Raw genomic sequence first — 19298 nt, 5'->3', positions numbered from 1 at the left:
TAGTCTTAATAATTTATTAGAGACTTATGTTAAAAAAACTAAAATAGAGGTTGGTTTGCCACACTGAACCGAACCAGATATAGCATTTATATATCATCCCATCGTCTCTTGAACCATCGACACAAATATAATTTTCTGACAATTTCCCTCAAGAAAAACCCTATCGAGGGCAAAACCCTGAAAACAAAACAATCTAAAGTTGCCGATCCTGTAAGTATTGTATATTCTCGTTTTTAATTTGACGAATGATTTTTCTAGGTCAACCCTTAGGGTTTTTGTATCTATCTACGGAGAGAAAGCTTGAAAGTTGAACCTCTACCTTGTATAGTCTGTCTCTATGGATTGCGTGGCTTCAATGGATTGTCTTCCAAATGATCTTCTTGTCAAAATCTTATCCTTCCTTGCCACAAAACAAGCTGCTTCAACCTCTCTTCTCTCCAAAAGGTGGAGGACTCTATTTGCTCTCAGTCATAATCTTGACTTTGACGATCCCATCTCCGGGCGTCCCGAAGATATCCGAAGTAATATCCGAAGTAGAGGATGACATTGACCACTTGATATGTAAGGCCATGCTACACAGTCTTTCTGAGCTTCACCTACAGATAATATCTACATCGTGGCTTAGTTTCCCATCCCAAGTATTCACCAGCACAACACTGGTTAAGCTGTCATTGGGGAAAACCCAACACATCTATGAGTTTTCTCCTGATACATCTCTCCCAGTACTAAAGGTTCTCCTCCTTGATTCTATCTGGTTTTGGAAATATCCATTAGCAAATGTATTTTTCGCTGCTTGCCCTGCACTTGAGGACTTAACCATACGTTACAATAATTTTAGAGGAAGTTCATACGTTATATCCAGCAAAAGCATTAAGAAACTCTCAGTTATCAATAGCAGTAGTTGTTATGATGGTCATCATAGCGTTATTACACTTGATACACCCAATGTTGTCGACTTCTACTACTCTGGTTTTCTTCAGCCTAAAGATCCACATTGTAATTTAGATTCACTTGCCAAAGCTACACTGGACCTTCATTTCTTAGAAGATGACAATAGCCAGGTGCAAAATGACGCGGATGTAAAAAATCTCATCAAGGAGATACACAACGTCAAGACCCTTCACTTGACTTGCTTGGCTGTCGAAGTCAGTTTTAATGTATGGTCTCTCATGTTTTGTTTGTTAAAACGTTGTCTAGGTTCAAACGTGTGTGTGTTATCAGGTGATTTCCGTATACTACAAAGGTGGACTACCAATGTTAATTAAACAACCTTGTTGAGGATTATTGCAGCGCAGTCAACGATCTACCATATTTGGAAGCAACGAAACAATGTTGTTCATAATCAGGTTTCCATCCCTCCGGGTTCTATTTTCAGAATTATTAACAGGGAGGTTCGTAACATTGTCGACATCGGAAACGTTTTCGTGACTTGATGCCGCTTTGGATATCATAAACACCCTTTTGTGTTTTCCCTTCTTTGAAATCTTGTTTTATTCTTTTTGCCAAGGTCTCAAAGCTAATGGCTCTACTTTGTAAAAGCCAAACAGTTTCATTTTTCTTTCTAATGATATTAACAGTTTAGCAAAAAAAAAAAAAACAACCTTGTTGAGTTAGTGTTTTCGAGTAAAAAAGGAAGGTTTGAAAGTGATTCTGCCTCTTCTGCTAGAGCGTTCTCCAAACCTCAAAACTCTGGTTCTCTCGGTATGAAGCAAACCCTAATTTTTTTTCTAATTTTTATATATGTCTGTGAGTCTGTGACATGTAATTAAACTAGTCTCGATCCTCTTGATGCTTCAGGATCTGCATCGTTACACTTTTGGACGAAGACATCGGTTTGTAGGGATTCAAATTCCCCCAAATAACCAAATAAAGATGTTGCGTATCATGCAGTACCAAGGAAGTGCAACCGTGTTGAAACACATTAGCCATTTCTTAATGAATATGGAGTGTCTTGAAGTTGTGAAAGTTTATGTTGCACCTACAATGGATGACCTCAAAAAGATGCAGCTCACAGAGGATCTGTTGAAGCTTCCCGCAGCTTCATTAGAACTGAAGATCCAAGTCGTGTGATCATCATCATCCAAAAGTTATTTATAGGTCTTCAAAGTAAGGTTTTTTGTTTTAGTGATAGTGATTTATTATTTCTTATCATGCAAATCATAAAAACTAGAAAAAAAAAAGAAAAAAAAAACTTGGTTTGGGTTTATAAAGCTTAGGATCTTCAAAGTACGTTGTTATGATTTGCTGAACAATGGTCTTTAAAGTATATCTAGCCGGAGTGCTCTTAAGATTGATATATCGAAAGCTTTTGACTCTGTACAATGGTCTTTTCTGTTAAATATTCTAAAGGCTATGTGCTTACCAGATATTTATATCCATTGGATTGAACTCTGCATAAGTACTGCTTCTTTTTCGGTTCAGGTGAATGGAGAGCTCTCGGGTTATTTCCGCAGTGAACGGGGTCTTCGCCAGGGCTGTTCTTTATCTCCATACCTCTTTGTCATCTGTATGAACGTTCTCTCTTGTATGCTTGACAAGGCAGTTGAGGAAAAACGGATTGGTTATCATCCTCGGTGTCGTAATATGAGTCTCACACACTTGTGTTTTGCCGATGATATAATGGTGTTCTCAGATGGAACTACTAAATCCATCAAGGGCACTCTTGAAGTTTTTGATAGGTTCGCGGCTATGTCAGGGTTAAAGATAAGCTTGGAGAAATCAACAGCCTTCATGGCAGGAATCTCTCCACGAGCTAAGGAAGCTATTCTTCAACAGTTTCCTTTTGCGTTAGGTACATTACCGGTTAAATATCTTGGCCTGCCTCTACTTACTAAGCGAATGTCGCAGATGGATTATCTTCCTCTTATTGAGAAGATACGAACTCGCATTACATCCTGGACCACTCGGTTCTTGTCTTTTGCGGGTAGATTACAACTGATCAAGTCCGTTCTTTCTAGCATCATTAACTTTTGGTTCTCTGTTTTTCGATTGCCGAAGGCTTGTCTTGTTGAGATAGAGAAGTTGTTCTCAGCTTTTTTGTGGTCTGGTCCTGAACTCAATGCTAAGAGAGCTAAAGTAGCTTGGTCGGAAGTGTGTAAGCCAAAAAAAGAAGGAGGGTTGGGTTTAAAGACTTTAAAAGAAACGAATGAGGTTAGTCTTTTGAAGCTTATATGGAGAATACTGTCGGCTCGGGATTCTTTGTGGGTTCAATGGCTCTCTAAAAACTTGATACGTAAGGAATCGTTTTGGTCTGTTAAGGGCAATTCTTGTATGGGATCTTGGATTTGGAAAAAAATACTTCAGCAGAGAGACAAAGCTAGTCTATTCCATCGAATGGAAGTACGTTCTGGAACTTCCACATCCTTTTGGTATGATCATTGGTGTCCGCTTGGCAGACTTCATCAACTGTTAGGGTCACGGGGAATAATAGATCTGGGTATTGCGAGTCATGCTACAGTTGCTGAGGTCATGAATACTCATCGGAGAAAGAGACACAGAGTGGATCTTTTAAATCAGATTGAGAATTACATAGCGTTGGCTATACAAAACAGAGGCACGGAGAGTGATCGCTCACTTTGGAAACAAAAGGAGGACAGCTTTAAGTGCTTTTTCTCTTCTTCAACTACTTGGCAGCAAATAAGAACCATAAACCCAAGCTGCGATTGGTATCGGGGGGTCTGGTTCTCTTCTGCTACTCCGAAATTCTCGTTCATCACTTGGCTTGCTTTTCAGAACAGACTTGCGACGGGTGATAAACTCCGCAAATGGAATTCTGAAGCTTGGCATGGTTGTGTGTTCTGTGATGAGGAATTGGAGACACGAGATCACCTTTTTTTTTCGTGTCCCTATTCCTCTCAAATCTGGTGCTCTTTGACAAAAGGTCTTTTTCATGGTCGACGCATCTCGAGTTGGAGCCTTATCACTCCACATCTGCTGGATACATCCCGTCAGTATCTACATCTCTTCACTCTTCGTTATACTTTCCAAGCAACGATCCACAGTTTATGGCGAGAGCGTAATAGTAGGCGACATGGGGGGCTTGCTATCCCGGTAACGCAACTTGCAAAGATCATCGACAAGAATATTCGAAACAGATTCAGCACGGCTATAAAGTCTGGGAATACACGACTCCAAGGCGGGCTGCAGTTTTGGTTTCAAATCCATAGCTAGAAATCATTCTAATTGTTCTTAACTCTTTTAGATTCTTTAAAATCATGTCGCATTCATTGTAACAAACGTTTTTTTTGGGTGAATATAATTTTACATTCTTTCAAAAAAAAAAAAGATTTGCTGAACAACAAAGACTCAGAATCTTGGTTTCATACTGAATCCGGAGAAGAAGTTGCGGGAACAGTTAAATCTTGCTTCAATGTTAAATCAGACTCATGTGATCTGGCTCAATATGAGTTATTGTAAGAACTAATAAAATAGATTAAGAAGTTGCAGGTTGTAATTTCACAATCTGAGAGAGCCAATCAACAATCTTGCTTATGCAGTAATTAAACTTTTGGATATCTATCCTGATTATATGGTCTCCTGATCGGTTCTGATTTATGTCTTCATTGATTCAAAAATTAATATACCTTTGCCTGTAAGATGATATCACTAATGCATGTACTGAGAATAGCACACACTGATGTTTGGTTCACATGGATTTTTTTTTTTATTTTATTTTTTTTTCTTTTGAGATATTTGTAGGCTATATTGACAGGGCCTCCATAACATTTATGATTTTTTTTTTAAGGTAAGTCTCATTAAAATTTTATAGGCAGGACCCCCATAAAATTTTCGTTTAAAGTTTTCGTAATGACCCCATGCCAACAATCGATTCCTTAATTTAATACCTCACATGTTTATTTTTCATTTAGCATTAATTCACTTTCTATTTTTGTTTTGTGATTTGTTCTAAAAAATGGTTAATAACATGACATTTTAGCCACTTTTGGCTATACGTTTCTTATGTTTTAGGGAGTATTTGGTGTCATCATAGAACAAGTAGATAATCAAGTATTTTAGAAGTCAAGAAGGTTTCAAGAGTTTTAACAGAAAATTGGCCAAAAGGAGATCGATATGCGTTTTCGGACAGATTCGTAGCTGCGAAGGTTTTGCATTTGTTGATCACTTCCCCGTGCATGGAATTGAGATATTTTGGACTCTATGTAAATATAGAAGAGTCAGGACTCGCATAAATCTGGAGTTGGACTCATACGATCAACGATTGATTTTAAGGCCTCTTGAAGTGAAGCCTTATCTGAACTCAGACGTATGCCCGCGACCGGTGGAGAAGTCCCACTTGGGACTGGTCACAAAGCTCGTTACCGTTCCGGAGCCCCTTGATGAGAACAGTCATGAAATAACGTGACCGGGCTAAGCCCATTCGTCCAACACTTGATCTAATGTGAAGAAAAGACGGATTTGCCCTTAAACTGACTCCTTGGTCCCCAAAACCTATAAATACTTGTTTCTAAACCCTAAACCTAGGTTTGCTTCTTCTTGCCCCAAAACGAGATCCCCTTCGTTACCTTGCTCACCTAGAATCCACACCCTTCGTTGAAAATCTCAAGCTTTGAAGAACACCAAATATCTCTTTTTCTCTTGTGTACTCTAAGATCTATTAAGGTGAAGTCTTACCTCTTGCATTCGACATTCAAAGAAGTAATTTGTAAACCCTATTCAGTTCTTATTCATCTCTTTCTTATGTGTGTATCAAACCTACCCTTGATGAGTTCTTCCACCATGCTAGAGTAGTTTTCTAGTTGGGTTTCAAGGGCTAATCAAAGGGGGGTAATGATCGGTTGTCCGATTGGCGATATTAGGATTTTGGTTTGATCGTTTATATAGTATTCTTTCTAGTTAAGTTTGGTTTTAATGCATGTGGTTGGTGTCATGAACTAACCCATGATCTCAAGTGTCTAAGTTTCTCAAAACGTTGCTTAGTATGGTTGAACCTAGCTTACGAATGTGTATCGTGTTATAACCTGCGAAAGTTGAGTTATAGCACTTTATGAACTAAAATCAAACTTGATCTTATTGCTTTAACGTATGCATTGTTACTTGCGTGAGTTGAGTAATTGAGTTTATGGATTTTAGCCGACTCTCTCCTATAACCTAGGGTGAGTTGAACTTTAGTGTTTGTATGTTTGAGACTTGGAATTGCTTTACTTACAATTTACCTGAATGCCCAGCGTTTGTCTCTTATTTTTCTTTACTTACAATTTACTTGCTTTTACTTGCCTTCGATTACTTTCTTATTTACTTTACTTTACTTTCTTATTTATTTTACTTGCAATTTACCCCTTTTATAGATTTGTCATAGCTTTACTCTCTTGTGATAGATTCGTTTAAACATCTTCTCTCTGTGTAATTCGATCCTTAAATACTACAGACGATTCAATGTGCCCTTGCAGTAATCATGTGATCTCTAAGGTAAAACTTTGAGGTAGATTAAAACACGCATCAATGGCTACAAATCTTTAAAATCAAACATACTATTTTTTAGACATATTCTATTTTTCTTTCCTTATCTTTTTCAAAATTGTTCTTAGACATATTTTATCTAGCTTTAAATAAATAATTTAATATATATATAACTAAATAAAAATAACTAATTATATATGACCTTATGGTATTTCAATTTATTTTTAAATAAATTATTGAATAATGATGGTAAAAGAGGAGTGATATAAAAAATTATATTTTCATCTTATTTATATATGGATTTTCAAAAATAGAGGATGCAACTAAAATATAAAATGGTGCTATATATGGTGAAGTCTTACAAAAACAAACATTTATTCATAACTTGATAAAGAAGAGTCTTCGGTTAAGTATGGTTAGTGTTTTACAAAACCCAAACACAAACCAAACCAAACCGAACTGAACCAAACTAGAACTAACCCAAACACAAACCAAACCAAACTAACTTCGGTTGAGTATGGTTAGAGTTTTACAAAACCCAAATAAACCGAACCGAACCGAACCCAAACCGAACCCGAAATTAAACCGAAATGCCCACCCCTAGAAAACTAAGTTAAATAAAATAAAGGGGGATTGACACAAATAGCACTAAAAAACTTTTAAATAGTGAAAATATATATCCTAAATTGGAAATAAAAAGAACTAAATATAATACTACAAACTAATTTTAAAATGAAAAATCTCTTTTAAATGGTGAAAATATATACCCTAAATTGGAAATAGGAAACCCAAATATAATACCATAAACTAATATTAAAATGAATCAAAAATTCTTTTAAATATTTGAAATATATACCCTAAATTGAAAATAGAGAACCCAAATATAATATTTTAAATTTATTTCTAATTTATTTTGGTTGAATAGATTTTATATAAAATTGTGGTATTATTATTGTCCATAAAACTTGTTTTAGTCTTACTTTTAGGAATTTCTCAAATAATTATTTGAGTGCTATTTATGTCAAAAAAACTTTTTAATGCTATTTTTGTCCAAAAAACTTAAAATTGTGCTATTTTGGGGAATTTCTCTTTAGATATTTAATATTTTTAGTTACATCCTCTATTTTTTAAAATCATTTATAAATAAAATGAAAATAGAATACAATATATATCAACTCTGTTTTTTATCATCATGATTCTATAAAATAAGTTTATTCAAAAATTAATTAAAAGATACTCTTTAATTAAGAATTTTTAAACACAAATTCTCAAATTTCAATTAGTTTCTTATTTTTTTCTTTTTATTTATGTGGTGCATCAATTACTAGAGCAGGGTAACCAATTGGGGTATTAGGTAAAAAAAATTGGATAAAGGTCGGTAATGAATAATTTGGGTATTGTAAAATAATATTCCCCAAAAAATATTAGACATGAGATTCCGAGTAAAATGAACTGGTTAAAAATATTCTAGTAGGTAAAAAGATCATCCAAATAGTCACTAATTTAGATTAAAATAAATTCCAAAAGAGGATAAAAAGATTAGGATATCTAAAAATACTATCCAAATAAACACTATTTTTTCATAAAAATAAATTTCAGAACGGCTATTTTGCATAATTTTTGAAACTTTTGTAAAATTTATAATACTTTTGGGGAATGTTCAATAATTTAAAAAAACAATAACACCCAGATGGATTACTCGGATATTCCATCCTATAACCTACAATATCTCTACACATTACTTATGTTAACAATTTTCCGCAATTTTGGCTCGTTTAAGTCCTAAATAATATCTGATGACAAAGAAAAAAAATCCTACAATATCTCAAAAAACAAAATCCCAAGTGACCCAAACATCAGCACAAGCATCAGTGCTAGCATCTTACATGCATATTGAAGTTGATGATGCATATAGGCATTACTCTTACTCAATTGAAAACAATGTTTAATGACATCACATGTTTATTCTTCTAGTTTTTAAGAACAAAACAAGAAAAAACAAAAATATTGTCGACGAGAACATAATTTTATTTACTGAATTCTCAACTTAATAATAAATTTTCAATTAGTCAAATGTTTGATACTCTAAAATATGTATTATCAAAATATTAAAATATTTAATTAGCAAAATGAGAACAATAACATATCAGGCAAGATTGAAGAAGAAGTAGAAAGTGTTTTGGGTTTTAGTTCAGAAGCCACAAGGTTGCTTGAAGTTTCTCACTGATAGAAGTGACTTGAGTCATACGTTAGAGATTGTGATTGTTGCAGGTGTATGAAATATTAAGACTGATCTCATAAACACATAAAACAGAAGAAGAAAATAAAGTTACTATTAAATTTTTGAAGATATATACCTAATTTGGGTATTGTTCATGAACTTAGTTATGGATGTTGATGATCATACGACTTGTATCTTGAGCTTGGATGAAGATGCGGGAAGTTTCAATAGATCATATATGTGAGTTGCATCTTCATAGAATCATCCATTGTAGGGGCAACGTTGACTTTCACAACTTCTAGACTATCCATATTCATTAAGAAATGACTAATGTGTTTGACTTCCTTTTTTTTTTTTTAATAATATAAATATTTCATAAAAATGAAAACAATTTAAGTTTACAATCGATGATTATAGACCTATAGAAATGGTTCCATAGCAAAAAAAAGTAAAAACATAGAAGCATAAACCATAACTAAAATTCGGTCCATCCACTCAATCAAAGCAGTAAGGCTAAGGGAGTTAGATGAAGCGATGACGATTTTGATTGTTCTTTCCAAATTTGTTGCTGGAAAAGAAGAGTTTAATGCAAGGAGAAAGAGCCTAATTGCAGAAAACTGTAAACACTAGAAGTCTTTCACCGGACGTCCGAAATTGAGCCGTCAACGACAGATAACTCAAAATCCTCGATCACATGCGTTTCTCCGGTATGTGAGAGCGACCTGAAAATCACATCCATGAGCTTTCCCAAAATGGAACCTCGCGAGCCAAATTATGCAAACGCTGCAAGCTCCCTCTACCAAGTTCAATCCCGAAGTCGGCTAGCACAGAGCAAGATAAAACATTCCAAAACCACAACGATCACCAATGGCCTTACTAGCTCCTCTAGGACACAAACCAAAACGCAACAAAAAGCAACTAACCCCATCACATGACTTACTCCTACTCAAAGCAACGCCAATAGCAAGACACAATAAAAAACATGGCTTGAGGCAAAATCAAAGAGACATGGATACATGAGGTGAGGATCAATTTGATGGGGTCGTGACTAGTGAAGATGAAGTCGTTGAGAGGAGGAACTCAACACGCGGGAGAAAACCAAATCCGAAGTACAACGATTAAGTCTTTTGTTTTCTTTATTTATTATTTGGTTGAATATGACATGTTTATAGGATCAGAGTATGACATGTTCTCTTTTCCACTTTGCATTTTGTTATTTGCTTCCTGTTTTGTAGGAACGTGTAGTTCCAATTTGCTTCCATATAAATCAATGAAAAACCCAAAAGAGGTAGTCATTACTACCCAAACCAATTATCTTATGTTCTAGCAATCTCTAGCTTTGAAGAGGGACCGCATTAAATGGTATCAGAGTACAGTTCTTTTTTTTCTTTTCACAAAAACAGAGTCATTACGCTCCGACGATCCAAACGTAAAGGGAAGCAGGTCGTGTCTCCGGTGATAACCGTAGAGCCGATGGCGACCAACAAGGACCGGTTAGAGCAGTTGGAAACGAGTCAGGGCATGATGCAAGATAAGATGCAGAGAATGACGGTGGCTATGGTTGATCTCAAGGGAGAAAACGAGGACCGCCATAGGAGGTTGGAGGAGGCTCTCGCACGTTTGACAGAGGCAGTGACGCAGAGAGACAGTGGAGGGTCAGCGACTTCAAGAGGAAGTCGACGGACCGAAGGGAACCAGTGCCAATCGACAGGGAACCGTGGAGAACTAGATAACCTATTCGTTGCGGTGACGTCTAACAACAACAACGCCATCGCCAGACCATCAAAACTTGATTTTCCACGCTTCCATGGAGGAGACACGACGGAATGGCTGAGCAAGGCAAAGCAATATTTTGAATACCACGAGGTGCCAGTGGAACAAGCCGTTCGATTCACCACTTTTCATCTTGACGGGGTGGCTAACGGTGGTGGCAGGCTACATCGAAGGCGCTCCGACACGATAGGGTGCTAATCACATGGGAGGTGTTTGAAGCTGAGTTGTGGGCTAGATTTGGTCCCAACGACGAAGAGAACTTTCATGAACCGTTGATGCAAATCCGGCAGACCGGGTCGCTCAATGAGTATCAACAGGAATTCGAAAGGCCACAGAACAAGGTTTACGGATGGACTCAAGAGGCGTTGGTGGGAACGTTCATGAATGGATTGCATTACTCCATCTCTAATGGGATTCGTATGTTCCAGCCTCGATCTCTAAGAGAAGTAATCAACTATGCGCGTTTGATGGAAGGGCAAATCTAAAGACAAAAGAAGGGAACGAGCTACTCACCATCTCCACGCAGTTTTGTCCCTAACCGTTTGGTGGTGCGCAAAGAGACAGAGGAACATGCGCTAAAGAAACTCAGCTGGGAAGAATTACGGAAAAAAGGAGTTTGGGTTTATGTTTCAGCTGTGATGAGAGGTATACGCCGGACACAAATGTAAACAACCTCAACTATTCTTCATGGAAGGGGAGAATGATGACGAAGCGGTTGAGGAGGAGAATATAAAGGCAGAAGGGAAACCAGAAATCACGTTGTACGCGCTCGAATGGTTGACAATGCGAGCACCATACGAGTTCGAGCCACAATCCATAGAAATCGTCTAATTGCCTTGATCGATAGCGGCTCTACTCACAATTTCATCGGAGAGAAAGTTGTTCGAGGAATGAATCTCAAAGCCACAACAACAAAACCATTTACCGTGAGAGTGGCGAACAGAACGTCGTTGGTTTGTCGGAGTAGGTATGAGGCGATTCCAGTGGTGATGGGCGGTGTGGTGTTCCCTGTCACGCTCTATGCTTTAGCGTTAGTGGGCTTGGATTTGGTCATGGGAGTCCAATGGCTCACCACTTTGGGCCCAACACTTTGTAATTGGAAGGAACAAACGCTGCAGTTTCATTGGGCCGGAGATGAAGTAAGGTTGATGGGTATTAAGCCCACTGGGCTTAGAGGGGTGGAACATAAAACCATCAGGAAAGAGGCTCGAATGGCTCAGACTATTTTTGCAATCACTATGGCCCATAATTCTAGCGCCTAATACACCCGATGGCGAAATAAAAGAGCTGATAGAGGAGTTTGCCGGTTTGTTTGAGACGCCGACGCAGCTTCCGCCGGAGCGGCCAATAGAGCACCGCATAGCACTCAAAGAAGGGACCGATCCGGTGAATGTGCGGCCTTATCGTTATGCGTTTTACCAAAAAGATGAGTCGTGCGGGCATTATTCGACCGAGCTCGAGTCCGTTTTCGTCTCCAGTGTTGCTAGTCAAGAAGAAAGACGGGTCATGGCGTTTCTGCACTGATTATCGAGCCTTGAATGCTGTTACGGTTAAGAACTGGTTCCCTATTCCCACGGTGGACGATATGCTCGATGAGCTCAATGGAGTTGTCTATTTCACTAAGCTCGATCTCACAGCAGGCTATCACCAGGTCCGTATGCATCTTTCTGACACACCAAGGACAGCATTTCAGACACACAATGGTCACTACGAATACCTCGTAATGCCTTTCGACTTATGCAACGCACCGTCAACATTCCAAGCGCTGATGAATGAGATCTTTCGGCCTCTGCTTCGTAAGTCAGTTCTGGTCTTCTTTGACGATATACTCGTTTATAGTTCTTCATGGTCAGAACATATTCAACATGTACGTGAGGTATTTTTTCTTCTATAACAACATAAGCTCGCAGTGAAGTATAAGAAATGTGATTTTGGGCAAAAAGAATTAGAATATCTTGTTCATATAATATCTTGTGATGGAGTTAAGGTGGATCCCACCAAGATTGCAGCAATGTTGGACTGGCCACAACCGACGACGGTCACAGAACTGCGAGGATTTTTGGGTCTCACTGGGTACTACCGCAAGTTTGTGCGTGACTACGGGATCATAGCTTGACCTCTAACCAACCTGTTACGCAAGGGTCAATTTGGGTGGGGTACTGAAGTAGAAGAAGCGTTTGTTAAGCTGAAGCAAGCGCTCACGACAACACCAACACTGACACTTCCCGACTTCTCACTATCCTTTGTGATCGAAACAGATGCTTCGGGTGAAGGAATTGGGGCCAGTCTTGTCTCAAAATGGGAGACCCATTGCATTCATGAGCAGAACCTTGGGAGTCACAAAGCAGTCTTGGTCAACGTATGCACGGGAAATACTAGCCATTGTAATTGCGGTTCGCACATGGCGTCCTTACATCATCGGCCGCAGGTTTACAATACAAACGGATCATCAGAGTCTCCGTCACTTGCTGGAACAACGCATCCTCACGCCGGAACAACAGAAATGGATGGGGAAGCTGGTAGGCTATGACTATGAGATCACTTATAGGCCGGGTAAGACCAACTCCGCCGCTGATGCTTTGTCCAGTGTTCACGGTAGTCCCACCTTAGATGCTATCTTCGTGCCACAATCGTCGCTTTGGGATGAGATTAAGGAGTTGTATGAAACAGACTGGTATTTACAGCGAATAGGGGCTCTCGCCACAGCTAAACCAAGGAACCAATATGAGTGAAAAAATGGTCTCATCTGTTACCACAACAGGATCGTGGTACCACCGTCGTCACCGCTCATTAGGCAGCTACTAAGGGAGCACCATGACACTCCTCTTGGTGGTCACTCGGGGGTTCTGCAAACTTACCGCCGCCTTGCACACCAATATTATTGGCCGTCAATGCACCAGATTGTTCGGGAATATGTAGCTGCATGCGAGATATGTCAAAAAGCTAAGTATTCTTCTCTTTCACCAGCCGGTCTCTTACAGCCTTTGCCAGTGTCTGCTCAAGTCTGGGAGGACATTTGACTTCGTTAACGGATTACCCCAATCCAAAGGGCATAACTCACTCATGGTTGTGGTAGACCGTCTGAGCAAGTCTGCACACTTAATCCCTCTGTCTCACCCTTACACCGCCAGATCCGTTGCTGCAAAGTTTGTGTTCCATGTGGTGAAGCTTCATGGCATACCTCGTTCCATTGTAAGTGACCGTGATCCTATTTTTATGAGCTTGTTTTGACAAGAATTCTGGAAACTCTCAGAAACAAAACTCCGTATGTCAACCGCCTATCACCCGCAAACAGAAGGCCAAACAGAGGTTGTGAATCGTTGCATTGAACAATTTTTGAGGTATTTCGTCCATCACCACCCACAAAAATGGAGTTCGTTCATTCCATGGGCTGAGTATTGGTACAACACAACGTTCAATGCCTCTACGCGAATGACTCCATTTCAGGCTCTCTATGGTCTATGAATTGGGCTCAGCTTTATGTGGAGAGCTAGACGAGCAGATGGCAGCCCGTGATGAGTTGTTATCCAAATTAAAGCAGCACCTCATCACCGCCAACAACCGCATGAAGCAACAAGCCGATTCTAAGTGTCGCGACGTCTGCTTTCAGGTTGGCGATTGGGTTCTGCTTCGTATCCAACCTTACCGTCAGAAAACTCTGTTCTGCCGCAGTTCACAGAAGCTCTCGCATCGTTTTTATGGCCCTTTCCAAGTCGCAGCGAAACATGGTAATGTGGCCTATCGTCTCACTCTTCCTGAAGGTACACGAATCCATCCAGTTTTTCACGTGTCGTTACTCAAACCTTGGGTTGGTGAAGGTGAGCCGGATATAGGACAACTACCACCCTTGCGTAACAATGGCGAATTGAAGTTGCAACCAACGACAGTCTTGGAGGTACGATGGAGGACTCATGGGACAAAGCGGGTTGCTGATCTCCTAGTTCAATGGGAGGAACTAAACATTGAAGATGCTACTTTGGAAGAGTAAGATCAGATTGAGGCCAGTTTTCCTGAGTTTATCTTGAACCTTGAGGACAAGGTTCGTCTTCAAGGGAAGGGTATTGATGGGGTCGTCACTAGTGAAGATGAAGTCGTTGAGAGGAGGAAGTCAACACACGGGAGAAAACCAAACCCGAAGTACAACGACTAAGTCTTTTGTTTTTTTTATTTATTAATTGGTTGAATAAGTACTGGTCTTCTCTGTTCCTGGTTTGTAGGATCAGAGTATGACATGTTCTCTTTTCCACTTTCCATTTTGTTATTTGCTTCCTGTTTTGTAGGAACGTGTAGTTCCAATTTGCTTCCATATAAATCAATGAAAAACCCAAAAAGAGGTAGTCATTACTACCCAAACCAATTGTCTTATGTTCTAGCAATCTCTAGTTTTGAAGAGGGACCGCATTACAATTGAAGACAACAAACAGCCTCCACTGGAGGCTAAACCGTTATCAAAGCCAATAACCATCATAGCTACACGAGGGCACAAATTGAGAAGCCCATGACGAAGCCACACACTTGACGCACCACAACGGAAACTCTCCTAAAAGTTCTGATGTCGTCCATTAGCAGAATTGACCAACAGAGAAGTTACCATCCAATTGTCAAGTCATAACGTCGAGGCTAGCAATCAAAAATACTAACGAAAAAGCATTGCTCTGAAAACCTATCTGAAGAAGCGTGACAAGAGTAGCCGAGGCCACAGTGACCAAAGAGGGTGAAGGACAATCAAGGCATCAAGACGAGAAAGCTTCACCACAATCACCGAAGACCACTCCTTACGCCACAAGCTCCGACCGACGAAGAGGACCTACAACGGCGGGGATAGAGGCAACAACTTTTGAGACACCACCGTCCTCAAACGATGAATCCGTTTAGAAGCAGCCCAAAACCGCCGGTGATAGTAGATCGAGCGGCGGATCCTCCACCCAAAGACATCGAAGGACAAGATCGAAGCACACAAAGGAGCTTCCACCGAGAGAGAAGCGCAGATCTGAAATCAACTCCTCCCACTCACCGCGTTTAAGAGCAAAACACAACCCAAAGACCGCTTCAAGCTCCAGAGAACAAGACAAGTGAACTAAATCATTGTGAGCCCTCTCACGGCGCTGGTCGCAACCAGTCACCAGAGAGGCAAGATGCGGCGGAGTTAGGGTTGTCGCAGAAAAAAGCTTTGGGAGAAAAGTGTTTGGGGACGCGTGGAGAAGACGCGCCTATCCAGAATACCTCTCGGTTTCACTTCCTTGGTACTGCATGATACACATCATCTTTATTTGGTTATTCGGGGAATTGGAATCCCTATAAACCGATGTCTTTGTCCAAATGTGTAACGATGCAGATCCTGAAGCATCAAGAGAAGATACTACTTTAATCACATGTCACAATCATACATATACATTAAGATTTGTTCAGGGTTTTCTTCATACCGAGAACCAGAGTTTTAAGGTTTGGAGAATGCTCTAGCAGAAGCGGCAGAATCACCTGCCAACCTTCCTTTTTACTCAACAAGGTTGTTGAACATTGGTAGTCCACCTTTGTAGTATAGGGAAATCACCTGAAAACAAACACAAAGAATATTGTTTGAACCTCGACAACACCTTTTAACAAAAAGAATCATGAGAGACAATATATTAAGAACTTACCTCGACAGCTGAACAAGTCAAGTGAAGGGTCTTGACGTTGCGTATCCTACTGATAAGATTTGTAACATTCGTGTCATCTAGCACATGTTGATGTGCCTATCTAAGGAATGAAGGTCCAATGAAGCTTTGGCAAGTGAATGTAAATGACAAAAGCAGAGTAGTAGAGGTCGACAATGCTCGGTGTGTCAAGTGTAAGAATGCTAGAGTTATAAACACAATTAAGATAGTTAATGGTAACTGAGAGTTTCTTAATGCTTTTGCTAGATATGACGTATGAGTGTCCTCAAAATTAACGTATGGTTAAGTGCATGGCAAGCAGCTAAAACAGATTAGAAAATTGATCCTTTAGTGCTGGGAGAGATGTATCCGAAGAAAACCTATGTATGTATTGTTCTGTTCCCGATGACAGCTTAACCAGTGTTGTGCTGGTGAAGACTTGGGATGGAAAACGATACCACCCTGTACTTTTCATGTGTAGATGAAGCTCAGAAACACCGTCTCAGCTTTCTCTCCAATAGATAGATAGAAAAGTCATTCATCAAACTGAAAACAAAATAAAGCGATATACAAAGACTTTAAACAATCAGTGACTTCTTATATACGTCACAAATTTGGTTGTTCAACTTTGAGTTCTTTTGATTTTGGTGGTTCAAGCTTAATATCCAAGAGATAGATAGAAAAACCATTCATCAAATTAAAATAAATAAACAAAGGGATACAAAGACGCACACCACCAGCAACTTCTCCTCCACGGTTTAGTTTTGAGTTTTTTTTTGGTATCCAGCTCTGTCGAGTTTAGGTTATGATCCCGGAATAATGAAATAAACTTTCTTAATTTGAGTTCGTAAAAATGTCCAACTTGATTAGCACCTTGTTGGTTGCTAACTTGCGCCGTGAAACCTTTAGGGTTTTTGTCCCACATAAGACGTAAGTTATGATCTGAAATCACTTGGAACTTGGAACTTGTTTATCTGGTTTAGTTCAATTTGAGAAACCAACTTCTCACCGGTTCAACTTGGTTGCTTTTCGGTTACAAGACAAATCGGATCTTAATTGATGCGTGGGTCTTAAGTTTTTAATTTTTCTCATTTCATTAGGGATAGATTAGTTTGTGTTTAATGCAGAAGATCAACTACAGCTTTAAGAGACAATCTTTGTTTGGATATCACACAAGTAGACAATTCATGAGAATTTATGCTAAAATAGTTGAGACTCAAGGTCATGAATCAACAAATTGGTTATAGTTTGGAGCCAAGCCAATAACTATTATAAATGAACAACGTAAGAATTTTGAGTGAAGATCATCAAATATATATACATGGAGTAAAAAAAATTCCAAAATTATGGATTACTAGAAAAAGTCTTATGCATTGCGTGAGTTTGAATTTATACTATTAATTGGGAAACATTTTGTGAACTACAACATTGTGAGGGTAGTTTAATACTAACTAAATGAACTTTTATATGGGTAATTTAGTAAATTAACAAATATTACAATTTATTAAATTATAACTGAATATTCATCATCAATATATTTATTTTGAATATAAATCGAAATATTTTCTATTTCTCAATTTGTTAGAGATTAAACAAAAAAATTCAACATAAATCAAATACCATTAATTGAAAAATACAAAATATTTTAACAATAAAATCTAATTAATAATATTTATGTTATAAATATTTTCTGATATTTTTCCATTTACCAACTATATCAAATTAATGGTAAATATAACATAATTAATAATATTTATGTTATAAATATTTTCCGATATTTTTCCATTTACCAACTAAAAAACACAAATTCAAAATTAAATCAATAAATGAATAACTACCCAATATTTTTTGTAAATCGTTTAACAAAGTTTCCATAACAAATCAAACTACTTAATTCAAAATTGTATATAATCTAAACTACCATCATTTAAATTTAAAATATAGCATATTCAACAAATACTTTTTGGATTTTAGATTTGTACTAGAAAATAATTCTAGCATTAATTCAAATATTTTCTCTTTTAATTAAAATTTAAAGATTACTATCCTTCAAAATGAAGCATATTCTGCGGATTTGTTAATTGACATAACAAGAATCATTTAAATCAGAGAATTCTTACTATACATATGCATAAAAAAAAATTAACATACAATGATAGAAAACAGGACTTAGTTCAGCTTTGCAATCGAATCCATACTAACAAAAAAATTTACAAGTTCTACATGGGCCAACTATAGATAATATGTTTACTGATATTAAAGTTTTCTCTTTGCAATTATTTTGTTTAAGTTACTTTGGCAAAATACTGATTTACAAGCAGCCAATTAAATATAGCCCAAAATCAATGTTTTTAAACCCGACCCGGATAGTGAACCGGACTACCTTCTGGGTCATTGGGTCATCGAGTTAAGCAGGTCAGACCACGGGTCAAGTGATTAAAATTTATATAATAAATTTAATATTAATAGAGATTTTAGAGTTCTTATAAATTTAAAAACAAAAATAATCATGTTTATAAAATATAAAATCAGATTATATTTAATAAAATATAAATTCATTTACACCAAAATAAAATAAAAAATATATATATATATATATAATCAAATAAAAATAATAAAGTGATTAAATTTATTAAATCCAACTAAACGTCTAATACCATAACAAATATAGTAGGAGATCACCAATGTCGGAAATAAACTAATAAAACATCGTGAATTTACACAACTAATATCGGGTTTCTCACTCACCATTCGATTCATTTTTTAAGGCGGCATTGTGAAGTATTCATCAAAATGTAAAACATCAAATGAGTTTAGGAACTGAATTTTTTATAAAAATGATTGAATAAAGTCTAAAATCCTATATTATATTCCAAAATAAAGAGAATATTTTAAAACCCACACCCGGCCAGTTCAACGGGTCATGGGTTATTGATGAGTTTTTGTGAGTTTTTTCGGGTTTGAATTTGTCGGGTTTTAGCACTAAACCCAAACCAGAAAAGTGTTTGGGTCACGGTTCAACCGGTCGGACCGGGCGGTCCGGGTCTGGCGTGAAAACACTGCCCACAACACATATACAAAAAATGCATCGGTATTTAAATATTTTAACATGGTAACACAAATTCTTAGTTCATACATACCATTAAAATTTTGAAAAATAAACATTAACAAAACTAACTTGTGTTTTACCATCGATAACACAAATTTTTATTACAATTTTCTAACCATAATTTTTTATATAACAATACTTA

General features: G+C 37.8%; 1 long non-coding RNA gene and 2 pseudogenes across 3 annotated transcripts; 2 read left to right on the top strand and 1 right to left on the bottom strand.

Moving 5' to 3' along the window:
* Positions 1-371: 371 nt before the first annotated feature.
* AT3G44096 lies at positions 372-4170 on the top strand (annotated as a pseudogene; the record flags this gene model as incomplete). Its single annotated transcript has 1 exon — positions 372-4170.
* Positions 4171-10075: 5905 nt separating this feature from the next.
* AT3G44093 lies at positions 10076-14495 on the top strand (annotated as a pseudogene; the record flags this gene model as incomplete). The annotated part of the gene is made up of 1 exon: positions 10076-14495.
* A 1969-nt stretch (positions 14496-16464) lies between these two features.
* On the bottom strand, positions 16465-16777 carry AT3G06735. Its single transcript, NR_141276.1, has one exon. It is a non-coding gene; the product is annotated as an other RNA (long non-coding RNA).
* Between the last annotated feature and the right edge of the window lie 2521 nt (positions 16778-19298).

Source organism: Arabidopsis thaliana, chromosome 3 (genome assembly GCF_000001735.4).
Source record: "Arabidopsis thaliana chromosome 3, partial sequence".
In the NCBI taxonomy this organism is placed as follows: Eukaryota; Viridiplantae; Streptophyta; class Magnoliopsida; order Brassicales; family Brassicaceae; genus Arabidopsis; species Arabidopsis thaliana.
The sequence above is the reverse complement of the archived record's forward strand: the minus strand, read 5'-3'. Positions and strand labels throughout refer to the sequence as shown.